Source organism: Thermobia domestica, chromosome 14 (genome assembly GCF_964235325.1).
Source record: "Thermobia domestica chromosome 14, izTheDome1.hap1.1, whole genome shotgun sequence".
NCBI lineage: Eukaryota > Metazoa > Arthropoda > Insecta > Zygentoma > Lepismatidae > Thermobia > Thermobia domestica.
Genome location: NC_137467.1, coordinates 100,273,078 through 100,293,023, shown reverse-complemented (window position 1 = coordinate 100,293,023; position 19,946 = coordinate 100,273,078).

Here is a 19,946-nt window from a genome sequence, read left to right as displayed (position 1 = left end):
CATGAAATCATTAATTTTTTTATGTCTTTCGTGAGAAGCTTCACTAAATTTGAATAACTACGATAACCAAAACCTAACGTTCAGAGACATTATTGCTTTTGGTACTTATTCCACATATCGTTTATTTCTTTTACAAGCCACAAAAATGTCCTTTGTCTTTATATTGCAAGTCGTACTATGCATATTAATCTTACGCCAGTAAACAGTATTATCTGGACAAAAGTAGTATTTTTGCAAGTGTGTTTTTACGATAGTTAAATATTTCATAGTATTTAGTGCCATGATACTGGTACATTAAATACTGACACAAATATTTCAACCGCCCAGTAGGGATATCAGAGGTTTGTTCAAGAAAGAAGTCAATTTTATTCCGTAATCACTGATTCGTTTGACAAAAAATCTATTTTAATTTTCATTTGTCGTAATTTGTTATTTATAATACGCTTAAATTTACACATATTTTATACATTATGATGGCTAACTGAAATGAGAACATATATTTGCAAAACTTTGCTTTTAGAGAAAGGAGATATGTATATTGTAAGAAGTTATTGTAGCTTGTTGTAGACCAATGGTGGCCGACGCTCGTTCTGGTATACTAATCGACCGTCAAGTCGAAAAACAAAGCCAGAGGTAATACATCGAAATGTTTGTATTGAACATCGTTATTGTTATATCAATCGTTCTTTCTAGAGGGCTAATGAACAGATAAATAAACCGCCAATGATTTCTAAAATAATAAATAGCCAACAAACCTAAGAAACGATTTGCCATTCTGGTTGCAAAAGAAAAATACATAAGCAAGAGAATGACGAAATCTACATACAAACTAAATTTCATAATACGTACTTAAGAATACTGCCAGTAATCAGACTGATACAGTATATACAAGATAAGGTCATTCGTACGATAAATGCAGTGTGTTTTGGGCTAACAAGCTGAAAAACAAAGACTATAGTAGGCATAAAATTATATGGCATGATAGTAAATAACACTGGCGTCTGGTGTGTAAAATTGGGAGGGGGGGGACATCAAAGAAAGTGATTTAAATGGTACTACCTAGCCCAAACTGTTTATTAACTTCGATTCTATTTGTTACCTTTCTGCTTACCTTCGTGGACACCCTAAGGTATATCAAGAACTCGATTACAATCGTTTCACTGCCTGAATATTATATTCTAAATAAATATAATTATTATTATTTATATGATATTCTGTCGTTAGTAAATAAATTAAATTAGAATAAAATATTGAATATTTTGTCTTCAAAATATTGGGGGGGACGCGTCCCCCTCGTCCCCCCGCCAGAGACGCCCGTGGTAAATAATCAGTCATTAAAAGAAGGAGAGAGACTTTACTTTAACTCCAGGAAAAAAAAAAGTAACTGACGTTTATCAAATAGTGCTAAAAGTGATTTTGGCACTGAATTACAGGGTTGCTGAAGTTATATTAAGGTTCCAAACTACATTGAACTTAACTACAAAAAGCATAGGACGACATTTATTTCTTGTAAAGACATTTCCTTTCTTTCCTTATATTTAATCCACTTTTATTTATCCATTTCTTTCGAAGATAAAATATACTTCTCTCATTTACTATAACTTTCATGGGACAGTGAGAAACATAAATGTTAACTGCTGTTGCATTTTGATAAATAGTATTTTTGGAAAGTGTATCTTCGAAAAACATAATGACATGACAAGAAGCATGACTTCTGGAATTCCTCTTCTCCAGTACTTACGAGTTATGTTTTACATCAATATATTGAAAAAAGTAACATATTATAATTAGGTTGTGTTCTGTATTGATGTTTAAGAAAATAAAGAAACTATGTGCAAAAATAAGAATTCTTTAATACTGCAATTCTATTAGAACAGTTTAAAATTTGTTAAGAAATTATTTTGAGTCATTATAAGTTTATTCTTAAGTTTTTGTACCGAATATATATTTATATATCTGACATTGAACGCCCCAGTTCTTTCATAGACTTTGATTTGTAACAGCGTGCAATTGTATTTAAGCTAATAAAAGATTCATTCCTACTGTACCCGCTATAGCACATTATATGACGATGTTAACATGCCTATTATTGTTTGATGCAAACCAGTTTTTGTTTCGTATCTATGTGTGTAATCCACTCATATCCTTCTATTCCCACTATTGATTACGCAGAGCAATATCCAATCTCAAATATTTACTATTCAATTGGGATTTGATTTATGGACTTCACAACTTCGAGAATTACATTAATTACGATAATTATTAAATCGTTTGAATATCTTCAACTATGCAAGAATTGAAGCAGCATGTATCACAGGGAGCACTATGTTACTCATACATACATACCACATGAACAGAGGAACGGTGATCAATAACGCTATACTTAGCAACATTAATGGTTGATGCATTCTTTAAAATGTCCTTTTTAGTGAAACAACGTGTTATTCATATATACTTGACAATACTGCGACTTTGGAAGTGGCAACTTACTTATATAGTATGATATGACATGCTAGCATTATCTACTTACTATATTACTAATTTATAACAATGTTATATAACAAGTGATTAAAATAATTTTAAGTTTAGTAGATTACCAGATTTATAATCAACTTGTAGTTGGGATAGGCTGTAGCCTCTGGGAGTATGAGTATGAATTTTAAGCATTAAACATTACATCTAGAAATATGATTAGTGTGTGTGCTCTATCGAAGACGACTTTTTGAGGCTGGACCTAAGTAAGGAATTGATGTTGTTATACAGCATAAAAACTAGCAATCTAGAAACAATCTACTGAACTTAACTATCTTAAGAAATATTTAAAAATCCACAAAATTAGTCTTGAATTCTTGTATTGTATTTTCCTGAATCACACAATTTTATCAAGGGCAATCCTGGAAATTTCCATTTGCTTACGCTACTGATTGTTATCATGAGTTCATATACGTAAATATTTATATTCTATTTACAAGTACACTCTGTCGATACTTAATGTGTGAACAGTGAAAAAGTAAGTTTGTAAACATACCAGCGTTTCTTCAAGAAAACTATTCTCGGATTGGTAAAATGAAAATGCAAGATTTCTAGAACGGGATACTATTTGCTAAAGGGTGCGCCCTGCACAAGAGTCAAATGTAATCGCAATTTAATTAATATTAGCTCCGGAATCAAAACTAAATCCAGATGAAATTAAATATAAATTGAAAGCAGGGAATTGGTGTTATTATTTGGTCTAAACTGCACTTTATTCTGTAGAAGAATTTGAAGCTTCAAATATATGAAATCGATAATTATACCTCTTGTGCTGGATGGTTCCGAAACACGGTCGCTTATTTTGAGGAATAATGCGAACTGAAAGTATTTAAAAATAAAATCCTGACTCGAATATTCGGACACAGAGGAACAGGAATGGTGAATGATGGAATCTACATAATGAGAAATTGCACAATTCATACCGTTTACCTAAAATTGTTAAGGTAATTAAATCAAATTTCTATGGCATCCTAGATCCTAGCAACCTCAGGAACAATTAATTCCATTATTCAACTTATGATTGTGTCTTAAAGAGTAGTAAACAATTATCTGCAACCTTGAGAGCATTGGTTCAGAAGAATACGTTCACTGTTCGTCCTCTAGCAAGTTAGTCTCTTACCAACTATCCGCAAGACCGGGAGCGGTATTCGAAACTAAGAGGGCAGACAGGCAAAGAGCATATGAACAAAGGGCGATCAAAGGAATGATGAATGAAACCGTTATCTCAGCCCCGCGCCTTTTTCGACGACAGTTTGCTGCATGAAGGAGGTTTCGAAATTGTTTTGGTAAATTACATGACAATATGAAGTTAATACCTTGTCAGCCCGTAATTGCGTTTTAAAACAGGAGATTTGTAGTTTCGGATTTTCTGTCTTTACTTGTTCCACTAATCAACCTCTACACAAATTTGGCCTAAACTGCACTTTATTCTGTCGAAGAATTTGAAGCTTCAAATATATGAAATCGATAATTATACCTCGTGTGCTGGATGGTTCCGAAACATGGTCGCTTATTTTGAGGAATAATGCGAACTGAAAGTATTTAAAAATAAAATCCTGACTCGAATATTCGGACACAGAGCAACAGGAATGGCGAATGATGGAATCTACATAATGAGAAATTGCACAATTCATACCGTTTACCTAAAATTGTTAAGGTAATTAAATCAAATTTCTATGGCATCCTATTAATAGATCCTAGCAACCTCAGGAACAATTAGTTCCATTATTCAACTTATGATTGTGACTCCTGTGTTAACTTTACAGAGGAGTTTCTTAACCAGTGAGTCAGAACCCCAAACAGGGTCGCGAGGTGAATACATGGAACTCGCGAAGGCAGGTTAAAAAGATTAGAATGTAATTGAATCAGTCGTTTGGAAGAGGCCGTATATCAACCAAAATAAGTTGTTGAGGAGAAAGAGAAAACTTTGGCTTGCAAACTCGACGTGTACAATGGCATCGATAATATTGAGGCAATAGTATAGGATATGTAACATAATGTTACCAAACAACTGGTCTTTTCACAGGAGATGCGCGTTTCTACACTAACGTCTCGACTATGCACTAAAATGAAAATGTGTTGGGGATGGACATATGGTCCTTTCTAAATAACTAATTCACTTAAAATCCGGTAGTGGAACATATATTTAAAAAATGTTTTAAATTTCTTGTTTTAATACACACACACACACACACACACACACATATATATATATATATATATATATATATATATATATATATATATATATATATATATGCAGTGGCGGATCCAGGTTATGATCAAGGGAGTGGCTAAACCATAGTTTGCAGCGTTATCCAGTATAAAACAGGATTGAAGCCCATTTTATCCAGTGTATACATGTGCGTCAAGGGGAACTATAGTCCCTATAGCTCCCTTGGATCCGCACCTGTATATGTGTTTATTTCCATACTTATTTCCAACGCAACCCCTATTTTATGGTATCAGAATTCCATCTTTTATTGCTTATTCTTACAAAGTATGGAATAATATGTTTCTTATATTCTGAAATGTCGATTACTACTTTTCTGGAATAGATGTATGCAGTACGTACCTCAGATTTAAATCATTAATAATATATTTTACAAATTTACATTTGTAATACTAAACTGCACGATTATGTTTGAATGATAATACGACGCTGGAGTTAATGAGTTTAAATATTGATAGAAGCACTTAAGCATGGAAATCTGGAATATTGATTCATTAGCACATTCTGTGCTATTTTATTACCATCGCTAGTGTTTTAGTAGATCTCTGATAAGTACCTCAAGTTAGCTGTGAATTTCTAGAATAAAGAACATGTTTATCTGAGGTACACAAAATCCTTTCCCTCTAACATTTCACCGAAACAAAGTGTGTAGAATCTTATGAGAACATTACTTCGTTTATCTAGTAATCTCGCTATAGTTTCATTCTCTGAAAGAAATTTACATTTAACTCTATCTCACGTTTCTTTCCTTTTCCCTCTAGTGTGTTAATATGTGTCAGCTTGAATGGATTTTCAGAGGATAATCTAAAATACACAAAGGAAAACCGCTATGGGATGTAAAGTTAAACATCATGAAAACAACTCTCTGAAAAACTAAAGCTTTCCATTTACTCTTGCCACATACATTGTTCAATGTTGCTCTTAACTACTGGTAAAGTTGTTTACCTTCAGTCCTCCAACTGACCGTAATTAATTTCAATTAATTATGTTAATTGTCTACTTGTGTAGGGAACGTTTCATGAGAGAGTAAAAGGTGAGATTTTCATTAATGTACATAGAAACGCATTAATTACGAGTAAATATGTTTAAGTATCTAAACATCGAAGTAAGTAATGTATATTACGGAATACATTAAACGTTTACACACTCACATATTATGACAAATGTATCTATGCAAAACGGGTATTTTATATTTTATTTATTTATTTTCAGTTCAAATAACAAATTTAGTAGGATCAACTGCAGAACTTGTAATACTAAATGCTTCAATCTTAAAAACTGCATTATTAGTCAAAATAGCATATAGAAAAAACACCATCCTTTAACTAATTCCAACGGTTAACATGATTTGAACTTAGGCAAGCAAAATAAACATTCTTTGTCCTAATTACACACTGCATTTATATATATGTATTGCGTCATATTTTGACTAAGGGAGATAATTCTTCTAACATAAAGGCAAATCCAGAGCGAATGCTTTTCATAGCTATCATCCTGCACAAAAGCTTGCACGGTAACAGATTCTATGGTGAAGAGGAAGCGGTTCTTTGTCACTTTGTCTTAAAGGGCTGTACTCAAACCTAACTGAATCTTGACATCGCAACAGGAACTGAATTTAAAATTCTTGCTTTCAGAAACCTTAGATTTTAAGTTTAACTTCAGAAACCATAGAAAGAAAGTGAAGTAATACTCGAAAAGAGAGTATCATCACAATAGTAAAATACACATAAAAAAGAAATAAATAACTACTACAAAAGACTCAACGATCACAAAAGAAACATTCTTACAGATTACTCCACTGAAAGTGGTACAGGATTTTGCCATTGAAATTCCTACAACACGTTGATTTGCAGGTACACCAGAGTTGCCAACCGTCCCGATTCTGTCGGGACTCTACCGATTTCTGACTTTCTTGTTCTGCGTTCCGACCGAACACTCGTCGGGACGCATATTGTTCCGTTTTACCGAGTTTCAAAGTTGATATTTTACTGTCTCATTTGTACAAATGAATTGAACAACGCTACTAAAAATACCGAAAAGTACATTTTTAAGAAGTGCTAAATGCTGCAGGAAGAACACGGAGTCTCTCTTGCAATTTAAAATTTAAGTTTACCAAAGGGAATAGCCAAAGAAAAGACTTGTTCAGTTCATAGTCTGTTTCAGTCATTCTTTAAAGGAACTCATTTCTGATAAAAACCAAACATTCTATATAGTTTTCCCTTTAAACGTTGTTTATGTTAAGTAAATTACGATTGTTTTGGTTTGAATTTGTATGATGATAGCCAAAGAATAAGACTAGATTTTAGCAATAATTTTTTGTCAGTAATTTCTTAACAATGTTATGCACTCATTTTGATAAAAAAAAATCTATATAGTTTTCTCTCTAAACTTTGTTTATATTAAATAAATTGCAGCTGTTTTGGTTTGAATTTGTTGCATACGAGGCTTAAACCTAGTGATGAGCAGTGGGTGCTAAAATAGAAAAAGTAAGGCGCCGCATTTATTCAAGTTCATGTTATTGAGCTGAGTATTTACATTGTTTTGAACGACTCACCGTACCTGTAGTTGTCTCCGGAGATAAGGGCTCCAACACCGATTATTCCGTCCGAATTTTTCTTAAGAAAAGCTGGCAACCCTGAGGTAAATAAATAACCAAACTTACGTCCTCGAGTGATTAAATAACCAAACTTACAAGCCTGTTATCAATTTCTCCTGCTCCACTTGCCTTATATAATGCAATCTTCGTCATCTCATTGCTACTGTGACGCAATACACTAATTCTATACAGAGAATGGAAATATTTTTGAATCGAGTCTTATAGTCTAGGCATCGGGGCTTAGTTCTCATGCAACAATTTGGCATCCGATATTTTGTTTAATATATATCCATCACTGATCACAAAAATGTCAGATGCCAGAAAAATCACCTCACGAGAGGAGAGGGGAGGGGGAGAAAGCCCAATTTTAGCCGTTTCTATCACTTACTATAACTCCGTAACCATTGGAGTTAGAGCATACATACTTTTTCACTTCGCTTGTCTGATTGTCTTTTACAATTTAATTCTAGTGCATTATCGAGCTAAATATGATGGTTTTCTTGTTATTTTAATTTTTTACTCAGTTTTGGTCGATGATGATTAATCTATGTATATAATCTTGTCTACCTGCAAGTATATAATCCTAATAATTAAGTCTCTCTAATTAAAATGTCCCTTTTTAATATCAGTTGAGGGTCTTTCCGGAAAATAACGCTAGTCAAAACACAAAATTTCTCTGAAGAATGAAAAGAGAGCGTTCTCTAGTACACAGTATGAGATTTGTCCCCCTACTGCTCAAAAACACAAAACGCGCTTTGTTGTGTGTTATGGTATACTAAAGGACTAACTAAACCCAAAATTTCAGATTTTTCCATCCAAGCCCATTGGAGATATTGGACAGTGAAACATGCTAAATTGGCATAATTCCCCAACTTTATAATTTTTCAGGCATTTGCTATAGGTCTGTAAATTTTTGCATATTAACTTATGACCCTACACTACATGCACACACAAATTCAGACCTCTACGTTGGTTGTTTCCTTTTCCCAAACATGTCTTCAATATTCCATACTGATGCTACTGTAGACCCTGGTTTCACTCCGTTCAAGTGGTTTTAGGCAAAAATGTTAAGAGATCAAAAATGTTTAGCTCTGCACGAGTTGGAGACGTCCAGTAATTTTCAATTTGCGTAGGATAAATACATGCTGAGATAATCAAAACAACTTAAACGCTTAAAATCGAAAAAAAAAACGCAAATTGGCGGCAGCCGTTGTGTCGCCATGGGATGTAAAAATTAATTAATTTTGGTTTTGAAGTACCCTGATATAGGATAAACATTCATGAAAAAGAAATAGATTTTTAGAGATGGTCGAGCAGCACATGCTTGATCCCTTTAAATGGATATACTCTCTAGTCAAATTAACTATTATATCAGAGATTCTTATGCAACCTGAAGTCCTGTACGTAAGTCGCGGTCACATACTCGCAAGGCGATGGGTGAGAACGTACGCTTGATCGTGAGTATATATCTACTATACCCTGCGCGGGGGAAACAGTATAAGTCAGATATTGGCCAAAATGAGATAAGTCAAAATTGGAGATCTATGTATCATGCTCCACCTCCGGTTAACTTGGTATAAAACAATTCTAAACATGAGTTGAATAATCATGTCTTGGTACTGTTAGTATAAGTGATTCATACTTATGCTTGGTAAGATAAAATCTCGCCTCCTGGAAGCCTGTGTTTTTTAACATACTGTTTCTCTCGCGCAGTCTAAATATATTTTCAACGAAATTAGAAAGTTCGATACTGAATTCTCTGTTTATGTTTGTGTGTTTTCAACGAATTTAAAAAGTTCGTTACTGAATTCTCTCTCTCTCTGTGTGTGTGTGTGTGTGTGTTTGAGCCTTCCATTTGATAGAACATCAAAAAATATCTGTGAAAGTGATGGAATTTTTCGCGTCGCTCTTTCCATTCCCGATACATTTGCCAAAAAGTAACGATTTCGGGAGATTTAAGAAGCCATATCTTGGGAACCGTACATCATAAAGAGATCATATTGGTGTTGATCAATACCTAAGAAGATGATGAACATCTGGTACCAAATAATAACCGAGGGCCACTGGCCAACTGACCACCGTTTCCCAGATATTTGGCTGAAAAGGTTCAGATTTCGGGAGATTTAAGATGCCATATCTCGGGAACCGTGAGTCATAGAGAGATGATATTTTGCGATTTTTTTTAAACAAAAATGTTTGAGTCCTCCATTTTAAGCATTTGTTTTCGTAAAACTACATATCGTAGAACGATTTAACAGGTTTCCTCCTTCATATAAACTAAACACTTTCTCATCACTCCTGATTACACGGTTCCAGAAGTTTTGTGGTTTGTTGATGTGCGTCCTTGCGAACTCTCTAAGCGAGCATGTATATTTTCTATATGCATCTGTTAGTTTGACCTACAAAGCAGAACAAATACGAGGGTCACTATGAAAGGTTTGAGATGTGAAATAACTTACATACTTAAAATCAATTCAACACTTACACTTTCTCAAAGTATTCGCTATTACACTGTACACACTTTTGCATCTTCGAAAACCACTTTTGGAAGCAGTGTTGCCAGTCTTTTTCTTCAAGTGTTGAAAGTTCATTCTCGTAAGCCACTACAGCTTCTTCAGGTATGCAAAATCTCTTCCCACGCATGCGATCTTTGATCCTGGGGAACAAAAAAAATCACATGGAGCCAGGTCAGGGCTATACGGCGGATGAGTCATAAAATTGACCTCCGTAGATTCTAAAGACTGAATTGTGATGTTGGCCGTATGTGCGGACGCGTGTTCATGATGAAGCAGGATCCCACGCAATCCAGTTCTTGGACGCCGTTCCCGAAGCTTCTGGAACACTTTTGTTAGGCAAACAGTGGTGTACCACTGAGCAGTAACAGTCCTTTATTCTTCCAGTTGAACAGTTGCAACATGGCCAGATTTGGAGAAGAAACTTGCGAGCATCTTCTTCCCCACACTTCGCGGTTGCTTCACTTTCGTGGGTGGATTTTCGTCTGGAAAGATCCAAACTGTAGACTGGCGTTTATTTTGAGGGTCAAATTGAAAGATCCAAGTCTCATCACCAATAACAATGTCAGAGACGCGTCATCCATCAAATCTTGCAAGCATTTCCTCACACCATTCCACACGCATGCGCTTCTGCTGTTCAGTGAAAGTGTAAGGCACCAAACGAAGATGATCATGAAGAATTTTTATTACTGCTGGCGATCCAATGTTCACTGTAGATTCAATGTCCTTGAAGGTTGTTCGATGATTTTCTCGAATCATTTGTTCCACAGCGGCAATGTTTTCATCTGACACAGCTGTTGCCAGACGTTCAGCTCTCTCTTCATCTTTAAGCGATGTCCAGCCTCTTCTGAATTCACCAAACCACCGAAAAATTGTAGCACAGGAAGGAGCAAGTTCCCCAAATGACCCCCGCAAACGGTCAAGGCTTTGTGTCTCGTTCAAACCACTTTTGAAATCGTAAAGGATCATTGCCCGAAAATGTTCCCTTTCGAGCTCCATTCTAGACAGCCGAATACTGCTCACATCCAAAGTTGGCGTGGGTCAATTTAAACTTGACCCACCACCCACCGTGACCCACGACCCATTGACCCGACCCAATCTGACCCACTCTGACCCACGACCCACCATGACCCACTGTGACCCACCCTGACCCGCCACCCACCATGAACCACTCTCATCCACTGTGACCTACTCTGACACCAAAATCCATCGTCATCAACTCTGAACACCATCCACGGGCTCTTCTGTACTGACTAAAGAGTTTACACTTGTAATAAAACAAGACTGTAAAATTGTCACTAATCAGACTTTGAATTTTTAGTCAATCGCTCAAGCACCACTGTTACAATAAGGGTAGGTCTGACCTTGACGATATAATGTGGTAAAGTGTTTGTCAGTGAGGAAATTGAAACAGTCCGAGGTGGGGGGAAATTAGTGTGTGCCTAAAATATACTTGTACTAAGAGAGTATTCTTGCAAGTGTTAATTTCTGAACACATTCCAAAAGAAACTTCTATTCGCAGAAAAATATCCCTGTACAATATGGAAAAGGTTATGGTTTCTCAGTTCACAGTATTTTTCTCACAAAAGACTTGAAAAATCAGTTTTTCATAGTGTATAAAGGTGCTCGGGTACCCTGTGTGAGAGCATCTCCATAAAGTATGCTCATAATTGTAATTTGTGTAATCACTAAAACACCACGTTAAATTTAAGTTACAAATATGCATAATTGCAAATTCAAAGTAGTTTACCGAAAGCAAAGAAGAGACTTATTAAAAATTAGGTACAAAGTTGAATAACACAAAGAAGCCATTAATAATACAAGTATACATTTTCCATAACTCGTAATTTTCCACCTTAAAACAAATCTGAAATCGGGTTTATTTCCTGTTGACCTCCAGAACTTTTTCGTGGTAAATCATCCGCAGCGGAATGATGTCCATTCTTCAGCCAAGAAATAACTAGCTCGTCTACTTTCACCTTCTTTAGCGGTGGGCCATTAACACTGATGAACAAAACAAGTTAGACAATGTTTGAGCACTTAGTTTATTTCTAATATCAGTCACCTGTAAATCCATAAGGGGAAATCCCCGTTCGCACTCTGTCGTGGAAATTAATCATACTTCTACCCGATTTCTGCAATCAGAATCGACAATCTGCTTGTTAGCCTTAAGTCTGATAACGATTTTTCTTGGTCAGTTTTGATATACTCAGCAAGAAGTATCATCTCTCTATCACCATACAACATCTTTTCCATATCGACCATGTCAGTTGGCAATGTCGACTCATGGAGAACAGAAACTTCATCTACCATGCCTTCGATAAGGAATCTTGTGAATAAATTATCAATTAAAGCCTGATAAACTGGTGATTTGTTATTTGTTCATAAATTTAATTTTTGTAATTACACATGAAGGTTTGATGCCGTTACCAAGTTCCCTCCCCCGTCTAGAAAGCGAAAGGGACCGAGGTTCCTGGAAAGTGTTCAGAGGTGAATGGGAATTTCCCTCCTCCTTTCCCTTCAATTACCACACTGATGTTTGCCATGTGCCAAATTACGATAAATTTCAATTAAATTATCATAGTATAATTATTTCCTTGTTGAATTATCGATACTTTTCAGTGGAAAAAAGGATGAAATTTGAAAGTTCCAAATCAAGGTAAGTAGACCAACGTCAAGGGAAAAAAGTGTAAAATTTTCCATTCCAAACTTAAAATTTCCGTGTAATTAAGCTTACAGTACGAATTTTATGCCTATTTTACTCACAACTTTATGGACTGATTGTGCCGTGCCCCGTGCCGTAAGCGCTTCATATAATAAACATAAGTTTCAGCAATTATTATAGTAGAAAGCAATGGATATATGAAGCCAAGACTGTATTTTTTGTTTCTGATTTTTTTCTTAAATAACCGATCGTTTCTGATCAGTTTTACAAACCAACTCATTACCAATTTTCCATATATAGAAAGTGCCCTACCCCCCAGAAAGGAGAATTTAAAACTAATGCTGGGACACATTCTGTTTATTTTCAATAAGGAGTTAATACACTGAATTTCAACTTCGTAAGTTTAACTGCGTGCGAGATACTATTTTTTTTTTTCGCAAAAATTCGGATCTTCACTACCTCCTTAGGATATTATGCATTATAATGAAAGCAATATAACATCCAGTTTGGATTAAGAACTAACTATATACCAAAAGTAATTTCATTTGACTTTGCAATTTGACCGTGATGATCAGGCATACATAGTTACATTCATTTTTTTATATAATAATTTATATATTACAGTGATTCAAAAATGTATTTTTTTCCAGTAGTTAGCACCTCTAAAAACATACAGGCCTCGAAAGCCAAGTAGTAGTATAAGTCCTATTGCTATTATTACAAAAATATCAAAAGAGCCTGAAGTTATTTTTTTTTTTCGCTTTGGTTAGATATAATCAGGTAAGTAGACAGAAACAAATGGAAAAGGAAGGGAAATGAAGATCTTGAAAGTAAGACGAAGACAAATTTACCAGTCTTCAGAAAATACTGTCTATCTACAATGCAGTGAGCAGAATGGATCGGTAGATCATACTGAGTGGTGGGTCACAGTGGGTCATGGTGGGTGGTGGGTCACAGTGGGTCACATACTGTTGACCCACGACCCACTCAGAAAACTTGACCCACTTGACCCACTGACCCACTGACCCACTCCATCTCTGCTCACATCAACAAACAAATGGAAGGCGATACGGCGACGCCGATAAGCGAGGCGAGTTGAAACTTTGCTTCGCTTCTTCGCTAAAGACACCACTACCGAATGCAATTGTTGGAATTCAAATACTGTGCCACAACAATGCGTATCTCAAAACTTTCGTAGTGACCCTCGTAATATGAGTGCAGTTATATGTCTCTGCACTACATTCCAGATCTAAAGTTGTTTTCAGGTTTGTTGCAGCAGCGAATAGTTGCTTGTTAGCTTCAATAATCGAAACATTTTCGTCTCCCGTTGTCAGTTGCGGTCTACTTAGTTCTGCTTTAGTTTGTAATCCCTGTTCCGCTTCTGCTTCGAACCGTTTAATTCAATATCTTACTATTTTGGTATCTAGGCTCACGGCTGGATTAACTACCTTTTTAGTCATTCCAGCTTCCCATATGCAGTTATTTTTCATCTAGTTATAGGAGACAAATAACCCACCATCTTTGGTTTGTTTCCGTTTTATAAAAGCAATTTGCCATAAGCAACAAACAGTTCTTTTAACTTAAAGTTCGTTCTGACAGTGAACTTGCAGCATTCTCAACGGGTTTTTCATGAAGTTAACTTCCTGCATCCAATTCATTCTTTTTGTCTTCCCTTTTATTCTTGTTTTTATTTGATTTGTTCGCAGTTCTTTCTCTACTTTTCCTTTTTTTTAAGTTCTTTATTTACAAACTAAATCGATTTACATCACGCACACGCACATCTCTATACTACACTATAGGTATAAACATTTATACTATAAATTTACTCTAAACCGGAATTCCTATCCAGGGAATTTTATGCTAGTAGTGCTACACTTCTATTTAGATTACTCAAATTTTATTTATGTTCTGAATAGCTTACAAATATCTACTCGAAGTACAGTATGATAGGATATTAATATGACTGGAAAATAAATAAATAAATAAAATCATTATGTATTATTTATTTATTGTTGAAAACACATTTTTCGGGATACGTACATAATATTAATGAAGTAGATTCTTTACGTGCTCCTCTGAACGTTTCTTCTAACTTTATTTGCATTTTTATTTGTTAATTACTTCGCATTTTTGCAGCTTACTTCAGCTTCAAGGTTTTCTGTATTCTTGATTTAATTGCATTTATTTTTATTTTTCTTGAATCCCGTTATTGCTGTATTCCTAAAGTGGGATATAATCTGAAGTTTGTGCTGTAAGTCTACAACAAGAGTTTTTCCATCATTTTGTTCTTTTTAAATACATTGCAATTGCAACATGTCCTCTTAGTTATTGTGTAAGGTTTCCTCTCGATTTAGTTTCTTTTCTCCAATTTGTGTTTGGATCTAACAAATATTCATCTATTCTCCTTTTGTTTCCTCCAATATCTTAGCACAGCCCGGTTAGGTAATTTTCTAAATAATCTATATGATTAAGATTTGTGTTATTCTTATATTTCCTCCTTCAATAATTGACACGCGTTCAGTGAACAGGGGAATGAGGTCTACTTATGGCAATTTTGGGCATATTCTACTTTTAAGATCTCTATCTAAACCCATTTCAGAGTTTAAAACATTCATGGTCAGATACCATAAACAACTCTCACAGTGTAAAAAAAAAAAAAAAAAAAAAAAAAAAAAAAAAAAAAGTTGACTTTTCCAAGAACTTAACATTGCCGAACTAACTTTCATTTTCTCACAGATTTGGTAATTGGACTGATTGTCTTCCGCTCTTTATGTTGGAGCCAACGAACCATCATAAGCTTATCGTCATGCGAGACTTCTTAGTTATTATTCTTAAACAGCTCTGTAGGTTTTCTTTCCATGGTGAGAAGATTTTTCTAGCGCTATGCTACACATCCTTGTGGTACACGCCCATGGTACATTGGCGCATGTGAAAGTTTTCTCGTTCACAATTTCGTGTGGCCGTCTCTCTCATTGCCTCATTCTCGTGCTGTACGCTCATGTCATTTTTGGCCACCAACACCTTTGTCCGCATGCCTGCTAAATATAATAGGTAAATTACTCGAATGGACAATAATAGAAATGATAAATCGAAAACAATTTTAACATTTAAAATGTTACAATTTGGTCCTAGACAAGCGATGAAACAAAAAAAAATGCGATTAAAGACCAATAGATCTAATAGAAGAAGGAAAATTAGGAAAGTAACAAATTGTAATATATGCTGACATAAGCGGAACTATAGACAACTTATGGTAGCAGACCATTTTAAGAGAATTGAAAGAACTAAATTGAAGCAAGTCACTGGACACAACATTGTTAAATAACTGCAACGAAACACAAATAACTTTGGAAGCGCCGTGAAAAAATATAGTGACAACTAGTTCTAAAGGATAGTCAGAGTTCGAAATCCAGTCCTACAATGAGGAAATTTACTTATCAACCATAGTTACAACACCTAATCAAGATACAAAAGACGAAAATTACAATATTGGGTCGAAAGATATAGAAGACACAAAAATCAAAATGGTAACGAATTTACTTATTTAGGAGTGTGGATTAATAGACAGTTAAATTGCAAAAAAAAAAAAAAAAAAAAAAAAAAAAAAAAACCGGAAGAAATAATAGAAAAAGCGAAAAAGTTACTAATTGACAACTGCAACAGGCAATCTAAAACAACAATTTTAGATTAGGCAAAAATACTTTTAAATTATATTTTTTTAAAGTCAATTTTAATAGCCATTTTACAATATTGTGCAGCCATATAAGACATAGGCTATGAACAAAGAAAAATTAAAGAAACCACAACCAGCTGTCAAAAATTAATTTTAATAAGGACAAATAACATTATCAAAACATTCCCAGGTAAAACTATATATATGTGAACATACGGAGAATCAATACATCTTCATATACATATAAAAAACATGGATCAAGAATGAAGAATGGACAAAAGTAGCTGAAATTAAACAACAAATTCCACTAACATATACCATTAGAAAATTAGATCAAAATAGGAAAATGAATAGGCGAATTTGTATAAAGAAGGAAGAACTAAGAAAATCATTACAAATCTAAAATTAGAGGAAAGCATGGAAAATACTGTATAAGCAGAGAATTAATGGCATTTATTTCAGGTCATGGACTATTTAAAACACACATAAAGAGAGTAATGATAATTGATGATAAATGCCATTAATTTTACGGATAATTGATGTGGAGGTGTGATTTGGGAATATGATATACAGTATATCCTAGATAGATAGTTACAAATCACAAACGTATCACAAACATATAAAATTTTGAGCATTGATCAACATCATTAAAAGAACAAAATGTTTAGGTATTACCTAAACCTCACAAATGTTTTGTTTTAAAAGTAGAAATGTTTACCGGTTGTTCTTATCCGATCATTTTCTGTCAATTGCAGAATGATTCACTCTTGCTCATGTCCCTTTATTTCTGTTGACTGGATATCCAATTACGTACTAACAGACGGTCAATGTTTGCTTTGTCCTCATTGTTTAATCTCAACAATTCTTCTTATTGTGTTGGCATTTAAAGAGGTTGAAGTTTCGAGAAAATTCTGAGGTTTCTCTGAAAATAAAGGAAAACAAAGAAACGGAGAAAAACAAACGAGAAGAGAAAACGAAGGTAACTCTCCTGTGGAAGTCATCCTCTAGGCATCTCGCTATCTTAACAATGACAGACTCCAACCTCAAGTCTTCATTCAATGAACTTTGTTTACACACTCGCTTCCCCTCTATCTCGCTCGTTTGTTTGTATTTTCTGATTTTCTTCCAGAGTACACCAGACTTCGTGCGTTTCTTTGAAGCGTGCAATTTAAAAGTTTTGCTTTTTATCAGGTTGAGTGAATTGTTTGTGAAACGGAATTAAATATAGGCATACACTACAAATCAAGCATATATTCTTTCACCTTTTTCGGAGTAGACTATCCGTAAGACACAACTTAACAATAAATTAAAATATAACAATACGAGTACGAAATATAATTTAAAATTCTTCAAAATTTTACGTTTAAAATCTCCAATCTGAAATTTTTACTTCTCATTTTATTATTTAATAATATATAAGCAGTGTGCGAATTAGATAATCTATATTGGGGTGGATAAAATTAGGCCAAAGGACATAGTCTGAAGGTTCAAATTTCAAAATGAGACAATAAATGCCTTACCCCCATATATATATATATATATATATATATATATATATATATATATATATATATATATATATATATATATATATATATATATATATATATATATATATATAATATGTGTGTTTGTGTGTGTGTGTGACCTGTAATAAATGAGAGATTTATTAATTTAATAAATCTACCGACAATAACTATGCACATATATATTGTCTGACATACACACACCCCACTAAACCTTTCTGAACGTGTTTTAATGTTGTACTCACTCTTGTCCCCGTAGCTCTCTAAGGTTTATTTAGTTAATAACTTGGCTCGAGCGATAGCCATGATCACAAGCATATGTTAATTTTTCCACTCATATTGAAAGCTTCCACTTTGCATTAATACATACAGGTTGCGAAAAGAAACCTACTTCAGTCTTGTGAAAACCACTAAAATTATCAGTTAAACCGGACATTTTTTTAAAGAAAATCTAGATATTAGCCTATCAAATAAGAAATGGATTGTTGCTGGTTCCGATTTCTCACATCAAGGTCAAATCGAAGGCCAAATATTTAAAATCTCTCAATTCAAATTTCGAGCTTGTGCTTCTACTTCCCGCTAAAGCTGTGCTCATCACGGCTTTTTTTCTCCAAATATCGATTCCGTGATGGGCACGGAAAGTCAACACTTAAAAATTACTTTACTGTTAGGTTGAAGATGAGTTGATTCACTATGGGCTACGTTATTCAAATAAAGTAAAACATTACACTGAAGTTTTTCAGACAACATTAATTGCGTGGACAGCAAACTGTACAACGAAAAGATGGAAAAATGAAGGGTTAACTTTAAAAAATACCCGCTCCAGTTGAAATGCTTATACAGACACGGAGAACCAGTCGTATTAACAAATGCTGAAACAAATCTTGAAGTATTCGCTTATTCGCCTAAAAATCACCTTCATTAACATGTCTGCTCACTAGGAGCGTATCCCCCAGCGTGTACGTTAACATATACTTACGAGAGAATACCTATATCTCAGATTTTGAGTACAGTTTCAAAAGTTCATTTCCGTAAACTGTAAAAGCAGTGATTACTATGCTAATTATCACAAATTAAATGCAACTTTTGAGTTGCATACACACAACCTACTAGGGAATGAAGACCATGTGCTAACAAAGAGTACACTGGAAAATGAAATAACATGTTATAACCAAAATTAAAATAAGATGATAATCGATAAAAAAATATAGAGGATGAATAAGACATATCCGAACTTCGCCAAGTATGGTAGAAGAAGCTATTTGTTTACTTCTTCTTGGCCAACCGCTAAGAACATTTATAAATCTATATGTGGCTTTGTTATACGCAATTAGTACATTCAAATTCACAAACGATGACGAACTGAAGGGTTCGAAGGTACAGTTGCAAGTAACAACCTTAGTCATAATAATATAGTTCTACTAAACAACGTTGAAAATAGTTAGGGATGCGCACGAGACGAGTCGAGACAGGATTTTCCTGACAAAATTCGAGTCGAGACATGGCTCTTCCAATAGAGAAATATACATTTTTTGAGTCGAGACATCACTTTTATAGCACATTTTCGAGACGAGACAGCCACAAATCTTGTCTCGTGCGCATCCCTAAAAATAGTGGGTAATTAGGTGGTAAGTAGAAATGACCAAAATTGAACAGTTTACATCGATCATTTCGAAATATAGATAGAAGATTAAATTTACAAGAAATAACAAAAATCAGTGAAATTTGGAGTTACACTAAGCATAGTTTGAGGGGGAAAGCGAGCATCCCCGGTGGGGATACTTCAGCTGACTTCTTTGGGGGGGAACAAAATGTGATTGAGGGGGGAAATCCCCCTCATCCCCCCCGGTAATTCGCACCCTGTATATAAGTATAAAGCAGGTTAGCTCTTCTTTTTCTGATACAGACGGGCAAGTTTGTTGAGGTTTGTTCAACCTAACTGTGATTTCACGACGTTTATAATATTTTCAGAAATCATTAAATTTTGTATTATATGTTTTTCTGTTTTGCTTATGTACGATACTGTATATGAACTATATTTTGATCCAGAAACAAATGGAAATATGTTTCCAGTTTCTTTATCATATTTAACCTACTACTCATTGTTTTGGAAATTACAAAGGTTCTAATATGTCAAAATTATTTAAAGTGAATTAACTATTAACTTAGTGAAAGAACGCAAGACCTATAACTACATTCTTACAAGAC